Raw genomic sequence first — 18,779 nt, 5'->3', positions numbered from 1 at the left:
CCGCCCCAGGTTTTGCCCTGCGGAGACACAACCCTGAGGGTTAGTAGTTCCTGCCTGGCTCTTGAAGGCTCCCGGCTGTTGAGCACAACAAATGCTATTTCGTGCCGCATGTTCCAGCCCGGTCTCACATAAAAAATTCCAAGCAGATATTTTAATGGCCCTTGCTTTCATCTAGGAAAAGCTAAGCTACGAGCCGATAATATCAGCTCGAACTCGTTGCTCCCATCTCGGAACACTCTGCACAGAAGATTTTCTCTTTTCTTCTTTGTTTTCGGGGTGTGTGTTTGGTTAATGGCCAATGGGAAGAAGGGGAGGTTGCAAGGCTAGTCTGATACAGATACATGGCTTTTATGAGACTGGAAGAGAATGTTAAAAATATTCAGCTACTCATCTCAAAGATCAAAAAAAAACCACCCCCCAGAACTGACTAGGAGAGCACACAGATGTTTCTGTTCCCGGAGCAGCTCGTTCCTGGGGACCCGTTTGAAGCCAGTGAAAGTTCACAGACAGGACTGGATCCGGGAACTCTAGTAATGCTTTCAGGGCACACTCTCACTTTCTAGTCTGTTCTGACGAGCCCAGGACTGAGGGCTTCCTACACTGTGAGACTCGGGTTTCAAAATCAGCAGGACGCCTGGTAAAGTGGGTTCAGCTGACAACACGGGCTTACCTCTCCAGTGGTGCTGTTCTCTAGGCTAGCTACGCTGTCCTGGGCGACCCCGCTACCCAAAGCTATAGGCTTGTGACCCTCCCGCCCTGCAACTCCTGCAAATGGGTGTTCCTAGTAGTACCAGCAGGGTGTTCACAACTGACTCTCATTGGCTGGCTTGGGGTCACTTGCCATGAATCTGACCCTACACAGGACAGCAAGTGGCCATCACCTTCAAACTGTCGCCTCCTGACTCCTACCTGGGATGCCTCACAGGGCCCTGTTTTGAGTACTCACTCCCCGGGTTGCGGCACTATTTTCAGAAGCTCTGGGTCCTTGTGGAGGTGGAGCTGGGCTAGAGGAACCAGGTCGGTGGGCGCGGGCCTTTGACGTTTACAGCCTGGCCCCTGGTTTCCAGCCTTCTCTCTCTCTCTCTCTCTCTCTCTCTCTCTCTCTCTCTCTCTCTCTCTCTCTCTCTCTCTCTCTCTCTCTCTCTCTCTCTGCTTCCTGGTTTATGGAAACGGGAACAGCCATTACCGCACAGTCCCGCCACCGCTGACCAAGCCGCGGCTCCCTGGCTCTGTGATGGGTTGAAATCCCTCTGAAACTGTGAGCCAACATAAATATTTTCTCCCTCAGGCTGTTCTGCCAGGCGCTCCCGTCGCGCTAACATGACAGGTACATCACAGCCCACACGCCGGCACCATTACCCTTCCATCGCTGACTTCCGGTCCACGTGTGACTCCGAGATCAGATTATAGTAACTTTAACGTATATCTAAGTGCGTGAGTGAAGCCAGACATCAAAACCAAACTACCAGCCCGGTGAGAGAATGTTCCAGAACACAGGTATCGGGTCCCAGTGAAACAGCTTGGCAAAAGGAACTGTAGGAGGAATCCGGAAAGGGTGGTTTCCCCAAGGGAAATGCTGCTAAAAGAGAGAGAAACGGGTGTCAGAGTAGCCACAAACAACACATCTCTGCCTCATGACTCCATGCGGTCCAGCCCTGCCGACTGTGCATGCTGTCCTGCAGGAAGCTGTACAGGATGCATGGGAAATGCAAGGACTGCTGCTTTCTGCAGCGTCAACCAGAGCCAAGGAGCCCAGTTGCCTCCTCCCTCCCGTGTAGCTGGGCCAAAGACCCACACTCGCCTTTTCCGACTCAGTGCTGACTTTCTCCGCCTCCAGTGCGCTCCAGGAAGCTGACCCTGAAAACCCCCATCATTGGGCTTGCTGGACCTCTGACTCCCAGGAAGGTTTCACCAGTGGAGGCACCAAAGAGAAGATAGAAAGAAGGAGAGGGGGGGAGACGTTTTTTGAGTCCTTCCTCCTAAGACATTGGGTCCTTCCTCCTAAGACATTGGGTCCTTCCTCCTAAGACATTGGGTCCTTCCTCCTAAGACATTGGGTCCTTCCTCCTCAGACATTGGGTCCTTCCTCCTCAGACATTGGGTCCTTCCTCCTCAGACATTGGGTCCTTCCTCCTAAGACATTGGGTCCTTCCTCCTCAGACATTGGGTCCTTCCTCCTAAGACATTGGGTCCTTCCTCCTAAGACATTGGGTCCTTCCTCCTAAGACATTGGGTCCTTCCTCCTCAGACATTGGGTCCTTCCTCCTCAGACATTGGGTCCTTCCTCCTCAGACATTGGGTCCTTCCTCCTAAGACATTGGGTCATGGCTGCATCCTTCTAGCACATGCCACGGCTCCTGTGTGGAGATCCTCCCTGTCTGGAGATCCTCCCTGTCTGGAGATCCTCCTGTCTGGAGATCCTCCCTGTCTGGAGATCCTCCCTGTCTGGAGATCCTCCCTGTCTGGAGATCCTCCTGTGTGGAGATCCTCCCTGTGTGGGGATCCTCCCTGTCTGGAGATCCTCCCTGTCTGGAGATCCTCCCTGTCTGGAGATCCTCCTGTGTGGGGGTCCTCCCTGTCTGGAGATCCTCCTGTGTGGAGATCCTCCCTGTGTGGGGGGTCCTCCCTGTGTGGAGATCCTCCCTGTCTGGAGATCCTCCCTGTGTGGAGATCCTCCCTGTCTGGAGATCCTCCTGTCTGGAGATCCTCCCTGTCTGGAGATCCTCCCTGTCTGGAGATCCTCCCTGTCTGGAGATCCTCCTGTGTGGGGGGTCCTCCCTATCTGGAGATCCTCCCTGTCTGGAGATCCTCCTGTCTGGAGATCCTCCCTGTGTGGGGGTCCTCCCTGTGTGTGGGGTCCTCCCTGTGTGGAGATCCTCCTGTGTGGGGGTCCTCCCTGTCTGGAGATCCTCCCTGTCTGGAGATCCTCCCTGTCTGGAGATCCTCCTGTGTGGAGATCCTCCTGTGTGGAGATCCTCCTGTGTGGGGGTCCTCCCTGTCTGGAGATCCTCCCTGTCTGGAGATCCTCCTGTGTGGAGATCCTCCTGTCTGGAGATCCTCCTGTGTGGGGGTCCTCCCTGTCTGGAGATCCTCCCTGTCTGGAGATCCTCCTGTCTGGAGATCCTCCTGTGTGGAGATCCTCCCTGTCTGGAGATCCTCCCTGTCTGGAGATCCTCCCTGTCTGGAGATCCTCCCTGTGTGGAGATCCTCCTGTCTGGAGATCCTCCCTGTGTGGGGGTCCTCCCTGTGTGGGGGTCCTCCCTGTGTGTGGGGTCCTCCCTGTGTGGAGATCCTCCTGTGTGGGGGTCCTCCCTGTCTGGAGATCCTCCCTGTCTGGAGATCCTCCCTGTCTGGAGATCCTCCTGTGTGGAGATCCTCCTGTGTGGAGATCCTCCTGTGTGGGGGTCCTCCCTGTCTGGAGATCCTCCCTGTCTGGAGATCCTCCCTGTCTGGAGATCCTCCCTGTCTGGAGATCCTCCTGTGTGGAGATCCTCCCTGTCTGGAGATCCTCCCTGTCTGGAGATCCTCCTGTGTGGAGATCCTCCTGTCTGGAGATCCTTCTGTGTGGGGGTCCTCCCTGTCTGGAGATCCTCCTGTGTGAAGATCCTCCCTGTCTGGAGATCCTCCCTGTCTGGAGATCCTCCTGTCTGGAGATCCTCCTGTGTGGAGATCCTCCCTGTCTGGAGATCCTCCCTGTCTGGAGATCCTCCTGTGTGGGGGTCCTCCCTGTCTGGAGATCCTCCCTGTCTGGAGATCCTCCTGTCTGGAGATCCTCCTGTGTGGAGATCCTCCTTGTCTGGAGATCCTCCCTGTGTGGAGATCCTCCCTGTGTGGAGTCCTCCTGTGTGGGGGTCCTCCCTGTCTGGAGATCCTCCCTGTCTGGAGATCCTCCCTGTCTGGAGATCCTCCTGTGTGGAGATCCTCCTGTGTGGAGATCCTCCTGTGTGGGGGTCCTCCCTGTCTGGAGATCCTCCCTGTCTGGAGATCCTCCCTGTCTGGAGATCCTCCCTGTCTGGAGATCCTCCTGTGTGGAGATCCTCCCTGTCTGGAGATCCTCCCTGTCTGGAGATCCTCCTGTGTGGAGATCCTCCTGTCTGGAGATCCTTCTGTGTGGGGGTCCTCCCTGTCTGGAGATCCTCCTGTGTGAAGATCCTCCCTGTCTGGAGATCCTCCCTGTCTGGAGATCCTCCTGTCTGGAGATCCTCCTGTGTGGAGATCCTCCCTGTCTGGAGATCCTCCCTGTCTGGAGATCCTCCTGTGTGGGGGTCCTCCCTGTCTGGAGATCCTCCCTGTCTGGAGATCCTCCTGTCTGGAGATCCTCCTGTGTGGAGATCCTCCTTGTCTGGAGATCCTCCCTGTGTGGAGATCCTCCCTGTGTGGAGTCCTCCTGTCTGGAGATCTTCCCTGTCTGGAGGTCCTCCCTGTCTGGAGGTCCTCCCTGTCTGGAGATCCTCCCTGTTGAACTGCTCCCTCCGCTTGTCCTTCCGCCCAGACCCAAAAGTTTTGCAATCCCCTTCTGTCTCCTTTAACCTGCCCTTATTTATTTTATTTTATTTTTAATTTTACATACCAATCCCAGTGCTCCCTCCCTCATCCTGCTCCCCCACCTTCCCCTCACCCCACCCCCCATCTGCTCCTCAGAGAGGGTAAGGCCTCCCATGAGGAGTCAACAAAGTCTGTCCCATCACCACCACCACACTGATGGCTGACCAAGGCCCTGCCCCGTGTATCTAGACTGAGCAAGGCATCATCTAGACTGAGCAAGGTATCTCTCCATAGGAAACGGACTCTAAAAGCCAGTTCATGCACTAGGGATAGATCCTGGTGCCACTGCCAGTGGCCTCCTAAGCTGCCCAAGCCACCCACTGTCACCTGCATTCAGAGGGTCTAGTTCGTCCCTATGCAGGTCCCGAAGCTGTCGGTCCAGAGTCCGTGAGCTCCCACCAGCTCGGGTCAACTGTTTCTGTGAGTTTCCTCATCATGGTCTTGACCCCTTTGCTCATATTATCTCTCCTCCCTCTCTTCGATGGGACTCAGGGAGCTTGGCCTAGAGCTTAGTTGTGGATCTCTGCATCTGCTTCCATCAGTTACTGGATGAAGGTTTGACAGTTGTGATAGTTCTCAATCTGATGGCAGGGGAAGGCCAGTTCGGTCCCTCTCTCCGCTATTACTTCGAGTTTACCCTGCCCATATTTTATCAGCATCCTGCTACTCGGCTGTTCCCACAAGCCCATCTGCTGATGCGATCTGCTTCAGACACCCTAGTTAATCCATCTAGGGAGCATCAGACTAAAAACAGACAAAGCTCAGCTTCTGAGAGCCTCAAAGGGAAGAGGATAACTATACTTCAAGGCAGAGGTGTGTCCTTTACCACAGGGTGACCTCTCTTCACCCCTCAGTGGGTCTGCCCCACCCACACCACAGCTGCCAACGAGTACTGCACACTGTGTGTGTGTACTCAAGAAACGTGACTTCATCAACTGTCAGTCTCTCCCGGGCCTTTCTTCCTTCTGATTGAATTAAATAAGAAACGTAAACCAGGATGTGATCTCCTGACACGTGGCAACCCCAGAAGCAGACAGGTTTCCTGCCTTCGGGGCTCCTGATGTAACTCAGCCTTTGACACAGTTTAAGCTCGAGATGGAGTGCCCCACCCACAAGGACGGGTACACGCTGGTCACAACAGGCCCCTGATGTTCTGAAGACGAGCGTCCTGAGAGGGTTTGCCGTGCCCCCCCAATAGTGTCCGCCCCAGTCCGGGGCAAAGATGAAACGTGATGCTAAAGTCCTTGCAGTCCGGGGCAAAGGTGAAACGTGATGCTAAAGTCTTTGCAGTGGACCCTAACTTGCCTTCTAGTTCACTCCCAGTATGCACCTCGGTACAGCATCTGCCTCGGGCAAACTGGTTTCAATATCTTTTCCAAGACACCAGACGGTCAGGTTTTTCTTCACATCAAGACTCTCCATGATTTCTGGGACGGCTGTTCTTGGTTGTCAACTTGACCACATCTGGAATTAACTAAAACCCTAATGGCTGGACACACCTGAGAGGGTTTTTTTTTTAATTGAATCATTTGAAGTGGGAAGATCTAATCTGGATCTTTTGAGGTGAGAAGACCCCCCCCCTTTAATCTGGGCCATACCATCTCCTGGCGTCCTATATAAAGGATGGAAAGAAGGAAGCTTGCTGTCTCTTTCTCTGCTTGCCCTCGCTAGCGAGTCCCTTCCTTCACTGGCATTAGAGCCTAATTCTTCGGGAGTCCATGTATACTGAAGACTGGCTAGCACATCCAGCCTGTGGACTGAGCAATTACTAGGTGGTTGGGACTTCTGTTGATAGACAGCCATTGTTGGATTAGCGGGACCACAGCCTTTAAACCACTCTAAAAAATCCCATAGACAGACAGACAGATAGATAGATAGATAGATAGATAGATAGATAGATAGATAGATAGATAGACAGACAGACAGATAGGGATGGATAGATGGATAGATTCATTCTGTAAGTTCTATTCCTCTAGAGAACCTGGCTAATGAAATTTCCCAATACCACAGTAAATCCCACCCTCGCTGCCATTTTCCGGTTGTATTTTACTGCTACAGTTCTACCTCTGCAAGACATGATTACAGGATCTAGCGTTTCTATCCCAGTTCATTCCCATTACCACTCTGTGAAGCAGATCTCTAGATCCAAAGCTGTCTAACCACAGGTGCAATGTCCTAATAGGCTTTGCGGGGAGTGGCGATGTTCCTGCTTTCATGCTGTTACGTTGCTTAGGATTTTGCTTTGGTTTGAGATGTAGCTAGCTTTGCTTTGTTTTCCCCCTCGGTCTTAACAGCTCTGGTGGCCCAGGCACTAACACATAGCAAGCAAGCAACATGTATTTGTGAGACAAATGAATGCAAGTTAATGTGACGTGCACACATGAGAATCCTCAAAGTCAGACGGTCGGGTGAGCGTGTGCACAGTCATGCTGGAAATTAGTGGCAGCGTGAATTCGCACAGAGGTGTGTTCACACAGTGCCCTGGGTATGCTTGGTAAGGGACACACCTCGCACGCCTGCCGCTTGGCGGCGGGGACTTTGTGTGGCCTCAATAAAAGCTTAGAGAAGTGGACGGGGCAGATCCCCAAGAGTCACGATTCAGTGACAGTCACAATTCAGTGACAGTCAACTGAGAACACCGGAGAAAGCAGCTGCTCTCTCCCACACTGGCAGAAACCAATCTGCTCATTTGCAGACTTTTTTGTAACTGACCCAGGAGTAAAGTACATCTGACTAAGTTTCTGATCTCAATTAGACCTTTGAAACAGCTCCTTTCTTATTTATATTACTCTTAGCATGAATTCCTCTTAGACATGTATAGAGAAAACTCATTTAAGTGTCATAAGGACTCTTTTGTTTTGTTTTGAAGACAGGGTTTCTCTGTGTAGCCTTTGCTGTCCTGGAACTCACTCTGTAGACAAGGCTGGCCTTGAACTCACAGAGATCTGTCTGACTCTGCCTCCCAAGTGCTACCACCACCCAGTTATCATAAGGACACTTGTCCTTTGATATGTGCTACCATACATCCTATGGGGAACAGAGACTGCTCTGTTTGGTTAAAACCAGATGCCAAATTTAACATAACTTTACAATAATGCAAAAGGCAATGTTGTCTTTGATTTCCCAAGCTAGCTATATGAAGAACAACCCTCACTCACCAGCTAGGCAAGGCAGCAGTCAGCTCTCCAACACAAGGAGCACCGCACTCAAGAAACACTATGAGGTGCTTAGAACTTCATCATGCAATAGGATTTGTATTGGATGGCAGACCCAACCACAGGTTAGTGCCATTGTGTTAAGCTTGATTAGGTGGGGGTACACTGAGCTACGACATTGGGAAAACACGTAGTTTGACTTAATGAAATCTCCAACGTGTGATGGCTCATGAAACCATAATCAGACAAAGCAGGACTCCCAAAAGCTGGTCATGGGGTCAAGGTCAACAACTACAGCATCTTTCTTTCCCATCCACTCTACCTGCTCCTCATCCTTAGCACAGCAGAAGGGTGGAGCTCTGGCCTGGGAGAGTAAGCCATGCCCAATGATAGCCGATTTATCTCCTGAGTTATTGTAACTGTACCTAGGTGTGATAGGGAGCTTTTGCCATTGTTGAGTAGCAGCCACCTAATTGTACTTGGTGATGAAGTTCAGTCGCTACAGTCAATACAGTGATGTCTTGATACAGTGAGATGAGGAACTTACAATGACCAGGGGACAACTTTGGCCTCAGGCTTAGTAGGACCCAAAGTAGTGATGACGGGAACCCAAGATGCTCAAAGCAGGGTGTTGGATGGAATGGTCTGACAGTCAGGAGCTACTACACCCATCTCCCAGTCTGCACTCTGTATAGAGGAAACACCATACTTAACTGTATCCTATAGGACAGCAATCCAACATTTAGGGTATTTCCCTGCTGCTCTTCAGAAGTTCATGATCTAGAAAGTTCTTAGATGGTGAGGTGATACTGTGAGGAAAACCAAGACGATCAAAGCCCCCTCTAGACTGCTCAGTAGCAGTAACACTGCCAATCCCAGTTCTCACTCACGTAAAAGAAATCTCTCCCTAGGGCTACATCTCTCTGCCTATTTCTGTCTTCCTCAAGTCAGTCCATGCTCTCTTTTATTTATTTATTCACTTATGGATTTACTAATTGGAGTATGTACTTACCTGCTCATTGGGGGAGGGCACGCACATGCTGCAGGGTGTACATGGAGGTCACAGTTCAACTTTCAGGACTTGTCCCTCGGCTTCCATCTTGTCGAGGCGGGCCGATCTTGTTTCCGCTGCTGAGCTGTGTGCTCCAGGCCAGCTAGCCCATGAGCTTCTGGGTGCATCTCCAGCCTCCACCCGTAGGAGTCCTGGGGTTACAGGTATGACCTACTGCATCCTGCTTTGGGGTCTGGGGATCAAACTCAGGTCTTCAGGTTTACATGGCTAGTGTACTGCGCCATTCACCCTAGGCCCCTGGCTCTCTCATACGCCAAGGTTTGAATAACAGACTATTGGGATCCATAGAGTCAGCAGCAGGTTTAGAAAACACATAGGAACGGAGGGACCTTCCAAGCCCAGGAAGCAAGGACTATAGCTAACACTGCAGCAAGAACCATTTATTCCCAGTACCTCCCAGTGATGCTATGGGAATACCCCCAACATAGAACTACCCGCCTCCTTACATCCCTCCCCAGGAGAATGCATGTTTAGTTAAGTCCTTGTCACCTGCCTGCCTGGGGGGTGAACTATAGCAGGGAGCAGGAACATACGGTCCCTTTAGAGCATTTGCAAGTGAGAAGGGACCCTCACCAAGACTGCCTGCAGGAGAAGAAGAGAACTCATAACCAGACAGCAAAATTAACAGCTGTAGTAGTCATAATAATAATAATAGGGGTGGGTAGGTATCTCTGTCAGTAAGTTGTGAAAGCAGGAGGGCCAGAGTTCAGATCCTAGCACAAACCAAAGAGTCATGCATGACCGCACACATCTGTAGTCCGGTGCTGGAGCAGCAAAGACAGGCAGATCTCTGCATGCTCAGAACACTCGCTCTGTCGGTGAACTCCGTGTTCAGTGAGAACCTGTCCCCAAAAATAAAGTGAAGAGTGACACCAACATCAACTTTTGTCATCCATGCACATACACACACAGGCAAGCATGCACACACGTGAGCACACCACACAAACACGCACACACACATATGTCATATATATATATATATATATATATATATACATATATATATATATATATATATATATATCACAGAAATTACAACCGGTCGAAATGCAGAGAACAACGGATCGTCGGGTGCCCACCCACAACGGCTACATCTACAATACAGCCCTCACGTAAGGTCAGGGAGCATCATGGAAGAGGGGGTGGGAAAGACTCACGGCCAGAGGAGCAGGATGGCTGCTTCAAGACTGTGTCTTCTACGTGCGAAAGTAAAGCTACAGCCATGACATGTCAAAACAATGTTTGCCTAAAGACGACATGAACAATGACGGTAACAGTTGGCGTGCCATCTCGGGTAGGGGAAAATCTCACAAGGCCCCACCCCTAGATGAAGAACCACAGGCAATAATGATTGGTGTGAGATGAGAATTAGTCCTGCCCAGGGATGAGCCTGCTCACAAGCATATGAGCAGCATTTACATATGAGCAACACACTGATTCTAATTGGACTCAGCAGGTCTTATTCGTACACCAGCTCACATGTATGTGTAAGAATAACCTTGTTTTTTACAACGGGGCCATGAATTTGAGCAAGAGGAGGATGCAAGAGTTGGAAGGGGGGGTGATGATGCAGACACAGCACACGTGTAAGTTTTAGGTGGTTGTGGTTGTGGTTTTGTCTTCATAGGGTTCCTCTGCATAGCCCTGGCAGTCTCGGAACTCACTCTGTAGACCAGGCTGGCCTCGACCCCACCACGATCCACCTGCCTCTGCTTCCTGAGAGCTGGGATTAAAAGTGTGCGTCACTAAGCCCAGCTACATAAACAAATTTAAGAGAAGTATCGGGGCTATATAGGGAAGACAATATATTTATTTATCAGAGAGAGAGTCGCACATACCAGGAGTTAGAAGCATGGCTGGCTTCCAGGAGAAAAGGGGAAGCCCCTTTTCCTTTCACTTCCTTTTATCTCTACCTTGACCATGCCCTGTTGGGCGGATAGCTTTGTGGGGTTCACTCCTACAAGAAGGAAGAAAGGAAGGGAGTAAGGGAGGGAGGGAAGAAGGGAAAAAGAGAGGAGGAGAGGAGAGGGGAGGGGAGGGGAGGGGAGGGGAGGGGAGGAGAGGAGAGGAGAGGAGAGGAGAGGAGAGGAGAGGAGAGGAGAGGAGAGGAGAGGAGAGGAGAGGAGAGGAGAGGAGAGGAGAGGAGAGGAGAGGAGAGGAGAGGAGAGGAGAGGAGAGGAGGACCACTGACTGATAGTCTACACGGAGCTCTGAGAAAATCCTCCAACAACACGCACCAGCTTCCTGAGCTACAAGAAGACAGAGTTTGTCCTGTTCTTGGCCCTATAGCGTTTAAGAATGGGTCTCACTCAGAGCAGTGAAATTCTCACCCTCATCCTCACATCTAAATAAGATGGAATCTTGACATCTGTTTATACTACTTATTTTTCAAAATAATGACTATCCTATCTACTTTCTGTTGCTGTGATAAAATATCAGCTTCAGAAGGAAGCGTTTATTTGGCCTCCATGCCCAAATCACAGCCCATCATGAAGGGACATGGGGACAGGAACTCAAAGCTGGGACCTGGATCAGAGACCGCGGGAGAACTCCTTGCTGGCTTGTGTCCCCGCCTCTGACTCACTCGGCTTGCTGTCTATGATAAACCAGGACCACTTTCTTGGGGGGGCACTACCTACAGTGGTCTGGGTCTCCCACATCAATCGACAACAAAGAAAATGTCCTCATCCACGTGCCCACAGAGCAGTCTGGTGGAGGAAATCCCTCGCTCCCTCTTCCCGGGTGACCCTAGTGTGTGACATGTTGATAAAACAGACTATCCCATTTGCAGAAGCATCGGCTTGAGGGCAAAATCCATCATGGCGGGACTGTTGGCGGTAGGACTAGTTCTGGATATAGCAGGAGCCTGAGACAGTTGATCACAGCCAGGAAGCAAAAAGAGATGAATGTTGGTGCTCAACTCACTTTCTTCTTTCTCTTCAAGTCCTGGACTAATGTCACCCAGATACATGTCTCCCAGGTGACTCAAAGTCTCACACGATGGTGTTCACACCCTCCGAGGTGCTTCCCGTCCTCACCCTCCCACCACACCAATCCCTGAGTCTTTCCATGGCTGTCTTCTAACCAACTACGCCTCCGTAGCTGCCTGTGCCGCTCTGGTGCCCACCACCTGTGCCCTCCTCCTAACCTGCCCCTTGCCTCCTACCGTACGCTCCTTTTAGCCATCTTTTGTCCCCAAGAGTAACCCTCCTATAACCTACCCACTGGTGACTCCTACCCACTCCCACCCCCTGGCTTCACCGCCTCACATAAAGCCCTGTCTTTCTGCCAAAGTCCACAGAGTCCTCTCTAGCATCGTTAGCTGTGTCCCCGTTGCCCTCGATGGTCATTCCCTGCCTCACGTTCTCTCCCTCGCCAGGCCCAGGCTTTGCTGTCCCCAATGCCTCTACCTGGAACACCCACCCCATTCCCAACCCCACCTGCAGCTTCTGGGCAGTTCCAACCCCGTGTTGCTCACCTAACTCAGGAGCAAAGCTGGCGAGGTCCCTCTCTGACTGCTCGGGGCTGGGTTAGTTGATTTGTTCCTCTATTAGTTACTTTCAGGTCACTGTGACAGATCATGGTTTGGGAAGGATTTGTGGCAGCATCTCCTCACATGTCAGCCCGTCAAGAAGCAGAGTACGGGTCAGAAACCAGGCGTGGGTGTAACCCTCAAAGACCCACTCCTAATGCCCTATTTCCACCAGCCATTCTCCAGCTCCTAAAGCCCCACTGTCTTCAAACCACACAAGGTAGGGACCAAGTGCTTACAGCATAGGGGACACTAATGACTCAAACCATGATGAGTCCTCCTGGGTGTCCAGTAGCACCCGTACCTATTGCTGTCACTGCACGTCATACAAGCGCATGCTCACACACTGCTCCCTCCCCGCAGCACCTATGGCTCTCACTGCTCGTCATGCATGCACATGCTCATGCAAAACTGTCTCCCTGCAGCCTCAAAACTCCTCCCGTGTGTGTGTGTGTTTCCTAAGGAGCTTTAGAACACTACCAGGAACATAGCATAGCTTGACGGTGAATGAATGGGACTCCATCATAAATTTTCCTACCTGTAAAAAAGCAAGAATTAAAGATATTCGCTCCCTTTGCTTGGGCTGCCAGAAGCCAACGAGGAGCGGGTAGAGGATACAGACTGTGCCCCAGTCCCAGCTCATCAGTAAATACACAGCCAGAAACCAAAAAGCAAAGGGCTTTCAGAGTCTGCCACTTTCAGAAAAGCAGATGTTTAAAAGACTAGATTATTTCTTCCATTGCTATGAGCGGGAAAGGCTGGTTAAAAATAATATGTCCCTTAAGGGACCTGATTTCTCAGGCTGCAGTCAGGGAAGAAAGGAAAACCATGTTCTGTACTCCTGGGTAAATTTCTTCTTTCTTCTTTCTTCTTTCTTCTTTCTTCTTTCTTAAGTAAGCGTACTGTCGTCTAAAAGAAACCCCGGGCTTGTTTTGTTCTTACGTTTACTGGGAGAGGCAGTGAAATGGTTTTTGCAGTTTGCAACTGCCGGGCTCAAACACTCCAAGATCCACGTCCATGTAGGCTTCTGGTATACAACAGGGAGCAAGATTGCCTCCACACTGAAGAGCTACAGGTCCAACAGGCAGCACATTCAGGGAAGTCAGACATGAGAATTTGTTTCTCAGTGAAAAATTCTATTAACAACCAACCTTCTGATGGTGTTGTCAAAGACCCGTACAATTGTCTCTGTAACACATAGTTACGGATAAACATAAACTCAGAGCCACAAACAGGTTCCATGACTTCTCTGAGAGTCCATCAACATGGAGCTGACTCACACAGGAAAACACACGCAACCTGACTCACGGAAGGCTCACGAAGGTCAACCAGTCACAACAGTGATGACAAGAATTTGTCAAAACTAACAAGCCAGGTGTAGAGCGTTTGCCTGGAATTCATGAGTCCTGGGTTCAATTACTGACACCCATCTCCCAGGGCTGCTATGAAATCACTGTGTGCATTGATGAGTCCCTGTTCTGTGGACCTTCTTGGGGCAAAGTTTGTCTCTGGATGCTGTTCCTATTTTGGGGGGTTTTGTTGTTGTTGTTGTTGTTTTATTGGGTTTTTTGTTGTTGTTTTTCAAGACAGGATTTCTCTGTAGCTTTGGAACCTGTCCTGGCACTTGCTCTGTAGACCAGGCTGGCCTCAAACTCACAGAGATCCACCTGCCTCTGCCTCCTGAGTGCTGGAATTAAAGGAATGTGCCACTACCACCTGGCTTTTTTATTCTTTTTTTTGTCATTTTTTAAAATTGAGCTACACACTCCCCCCCATTCCTCTTCCCTCCTCCCTTCTCCCCTTCCGCTCTCCCCCTGCCCTCCATGCTCTCAATTTACTCAGGAGACCTTGTTTATTTCCCCTTCCTCGGCATATCTATGTATGTCTCTCTGTTCTGGTTTTATAAGAAAACTGTAAGTCACTATCACACCTATGGCTCAGTATCTTCATCTATAAGGCAAGGGTAAAAACAGCAAACTATGAAACCTGTGCTAACATTTTTGGTAAAGTAAGTCACCAGACACTTGGTCTACATACATTGCAGCTCAACCTGTATTTGTAACTGTGAGATCTCAGAACTAAAATGTCTTGCCCAACAATTCCAAATATCATTTGAAGGATTATAAAGTCTAGATTTAATCAGTACCATGCACTAATTTTGTTTTAGAAGCCATGCATCCACAGCAAACTTAATATCCAAGCAAACTTTATTTGAAAGCACAGTTTTAAGTGGGAAACGGAGGAGCACACCTATAACCCCAGCACTGGGGAGGTAGGGGTTGAAGGATCAAGAGTCTTCAAAGTCAATCTTGGCTACACAGAGATTTTTCAAGGCTACTTGGAACTACATGAAACCCTGTCTCAAAAAAAATAAATAATGAAACAGAGGTTGTAAAGATTTATTTGATTTTTAGGTAAGTGTGGGTAGGGGTGGCATGTGTACATGCCTCCAGGTGCCCTCGGAAGCCAGAGGTATTAGATCTCTCTGCAGCTGGAGTTACAGGCAGTTGTGAGATAGCCAGCATGGGTACTGGGGACCAAACTTGTGTCCACTGCAAGAGCAGTGTCTCAGTCAGTGTCCCATTACTTGGAAGAGACACCATGGCCATGGCTGTATACCGACGGCTCTTCCTGCCAGCCTGGTCCCACATTACATGGCAACTCTTCTAAAGGAAAGCATTTCATTGGGGCTGGCTTACATGTTCATAGGTTTAGTCCATTATCATCATGCAGGAAGCATGGAGGCACCCAGACAGACATGGTGCTGGAGAGGTAGTTGAGAGTTCTACATCTGGATGGCCAGGAGAGAGAGAACGAGCCCTCAGGCCTGGCTTGAGCTTCTGAAACCTCAAAGCCCACTCCCAATGACACACTTCCTCCAACAAGGGCACACAAGGCCATACCAACTCCAACAAGGCCATACCTACTCCAACAAGGCCATATGTCCTAATCCTTTCAAATAATGCCATTCCCTATGAGCCTACGAGGCCATTTTCATTCACACCACAAGAAGTATGAACGTTTAACAACTGAGCCATTTCTCCAGCCCCATAAAACTTAGTTTTAAAGGAGAGTAAGTCACTGATAGACATCTGTCCTTCCATCAATGTGAATGTGTTTCATCTATTTCCTTGATTATGTAGAAGTTAGCCTTGTCTCTAAATGCTTCTGACCACCTATGCAAGAATCAAAGTAGGGCCAGCTAGATGGCTTAGCAGGTGATTGCCACCAAGCCTGATGACTTGAGTTTGACTCTCCAGGACCCAACCACCCCAACTGTAGAGGAGAGAGAACCAACTCTCACAAACTGTCCTTTTGACCTCCATGCTTGAACCCTGGTGTACAAAAACAAACAAACAAACAAACAAACGGAAAGCATTCAAATGGTAGCGTTTTCAATGAAAATGTGCAGTTGTTCTGGGAGAGCAAAGAGTTACCACAAAAACACACTTGACTCTTTCTCCTAAGCAGAGCCAGACCCGCCCACGCTTGAGGGATGCCACGTGATCCTCATTAAAGCAATGAGGATATTTTCAGGGACATATGTCTGACTGACTTGAGTTTAGTTGGCAGAGCTTAGCAGCAGCCAGAGCCTCCAAAATAACTCATGGCTGGCCAGCCCTGCTACAACACACACTGCACAAGTATTTCACACCACTCTAAGGATGCCCCACCCCATATGTAAGGCCATGTGCAAATTGTTGTAACATTAAACATACATTCCTGTGACACCACCAGCAGGTCAAGTGTGTTACCCTGAGTTGGTCTCCAAAAAAGTCACTAACCTGAACAGGATCCTGTGGCCTCTTGTCCCTGCCCCACCCAACCAGCAAGTTATTTTTAACTTACAACATTGGCTGATAGGTATGTTTCCCATTTTTAAAAAAAAAATGCCCTTTCAGAAACACAGACTATGATAAAACAAAACAAGACAAAATACCATTGCAATTCCGTGAGACATCTCTCCACTCTCCACTAAGGCTTTGGGAGAGAAGTAGTCTGGACCTGCTCATCCCGGATCACAGGTTTTCGAGGAGGACTGAGCAAGACTGGGTTGGCGAAGCATTCGGCGGTGGCCTCCGCACGGCCAGCATCGGCCATCAGCAAAATAGCACGTTCACGTGGGTGTTTTCCAAGTAGCCACCTCTAACTAACCCTTTCTGTTTTCCTCACCAACTTGTGAGATGTCTGTGTTAGAAATTGTGAGGTCAAGGACAGGACACTATTACAGTGTCCCTAGTAAAATGACTATAGGTGTAAGTCATGGGTGTGGCAGCCTTCCAGGGCAGGAAACGAACATCTGTTGACTTGTTAACTGGATTCCTGCCATGCATCACGCATCATGGCAGGTAGTGTGGTAATGGCACCTAGTCCTAGCAGACTGGACCCGTGAGAGCCTTCGAGCCCGCGTCCACCCCCCCTCTATCTTCAGCCTAATGTTATAGCGTCCACAGCTTTTCTTTGGTGATTCCCAGATGTGCAGCTAGAAGGCGGCTTCCAGTCACGGTCTTTGAACAGTCAGGGCAGGAACAAACGTGAAGGTAGCTGAGCTGCAACCAGACACAGCCCAACAAGTCCTTCCTCTTAAAGGGCCCAGCATTACATGTCTTCCTAGTCAAAACCTGTCTTCCAGTCAGGCTTTTCATGGTAGAGGACACCCAAAACGGTCGATTACACTTTCAAAGTAGTCGGAGTTCGGTATGATAGTCATATTTTTTATTGTTTTAAGAAGGGGTAAGCTTGAAGCTGTGGCGACAGTGCTGAGTTGGAACATAGCCTGCTCTTCCAGAAGCCCTGAGCTAAATTCCCAGTACCCACATCTCACACACACACACTCATGAGTTTAAAAATCTGTTTTTAAGGAAAAAGCTGAAGGACTCAAGGCAAATGCTGAGGCTTCTGGAGTGTAGGTGTGTAGTTCTTAGAAAGTAACAGACAGAGGGTTGAAGGGAGAAAGGGAGGAGTGGGGGGAGGGAGACAGGGAGGAAATGAGGGAGGGAAGGAGAGAGGGAAGGAAGGAGGGAGAGAGGGAGGGAGAGAGGGAGGATAGGGGAAAAGGTGATTGTTTTACTTTTGTTTGAATTTTAGAGATAAAAAAAAGTGTTCATCAGTTTCAGCCACTTTGATCTTCCTGACCATCAGCTGCAGGGACTCTGGCTGACCCAAGCGTGCTGAGCATGGCTCTGACAGGCCTTACCCTTGTCCCCCACTCCCTCTGCCTTGCCAACCCTTAGACTGTATTCCCAAAGCTAGCCCCCAAGGTCCATTCCTTATTTGGCCACATCCTCCTCCAGAGGGTGACTACCAAGGTTCAGTTATCAATATATTGAAGTCCAGCAAACAAAAGCCCCCTTTGGCTCACATAGCTAACATGCCCAATTAAAATTAAACACCTCATCCTAACCCGGGGTTTCCCCTTACACTTTTAGAAACTGACACTTGCCTAGGGGACCACGTCTGTCTCCTCTCTGTCTGGTCTCGGAATCAATTTTACAGCTTGCTTTGGCTGATGGTCTCTATTCACATGGCTTCTCTGAGAGCGACTTTCCCGCAGTCTTCAGGGAGGGGCCTAGAGAATCCGCTCAGTTTCAGGGACTTCCTGAAGCCGTTTGGAATTGCTTGCCTACCTGCCAAAAGAGCTTCCCTGCAGTATGGATGCTTCAGTCTTGGAGGAAACTGTTACACAACACATAGGAAGACTCTGCCAATCTCCGGAGCCTAACCTGGAGAAGGTTTTACCATCCCCATCCATCGAATGCACATCCAGTGACACAGCGGTAATCATGATAGCAATACATACTCAGAATTTCAAGTGATCTTCCCCCACTCCCCTGCAAGAGGCAGGCCAAGAGCGTGGATGCAGATCACCACCACAGAGAGGGCAGACGTGGCCCCGATAACCCAACCATTACACGCTCTGAAAGGCAGGCATCCCCTGCACCATTGTCTTCAGTAACTGAAGCCTTTTGCTGTTCACCCGGCACAGTGTAAGCTGCTTTAGCAAAGCTAGAATTCAAATCCTCTGCCTTCCGGACCTCCGTGGTTTCTTCCTGGAAGTATCCCCCTGCATCTTTAATAATCACATCCCTTGTGTTTGGTGACCCACACCGGCTCTCCTCCAACAGAGCCCAGACCCAGCGCTGCCTCATCTCTTAGCCTGATCAGGGGGTAACATTTGTTTGGGATCTTCTGCAGTGGTCCGTTTACAAGCCATTTTTACTATCGCTGCACTAATAAATTATTCATTGTGGGAAACCAAGATCAGAAAGTCCTGGCTACTTGAAGGAAGGCTCTATTGAAAATATCTCCTTCCCCCTAGCAACACAGAGTCCACCCCCCCCCCATTTCTCTGCTTACCCAGCCTCAGGGCACAGCGGCAGAGACACAGCCCGTGGCTGCAGAGGCAGGGGTGTGGAAGAAACAGCTGGAATGGGATTTTTCACTTCACCGCTGCTAACGGTGCCCCGTTGGCCCC

Source organism: Mesocricetus auratus, unplaced genomic scaffold (genome assembly GCF_017639785.1).
Source record: "Mesocricetus auratus isolate SY011 unplaced genomic scaffold, BCM_Maur_2.0 Super-Scaffold_100023, whole genome shotgun sequence".
NCBI lineage: Eukaryota > Metazoa > Chordata > Mammalia > Rodentia > Cricetidae > Mesocricetus > Mesocricetus auratus.
This window is presented reverse-complemented; position numbering follows the sequence as displayed.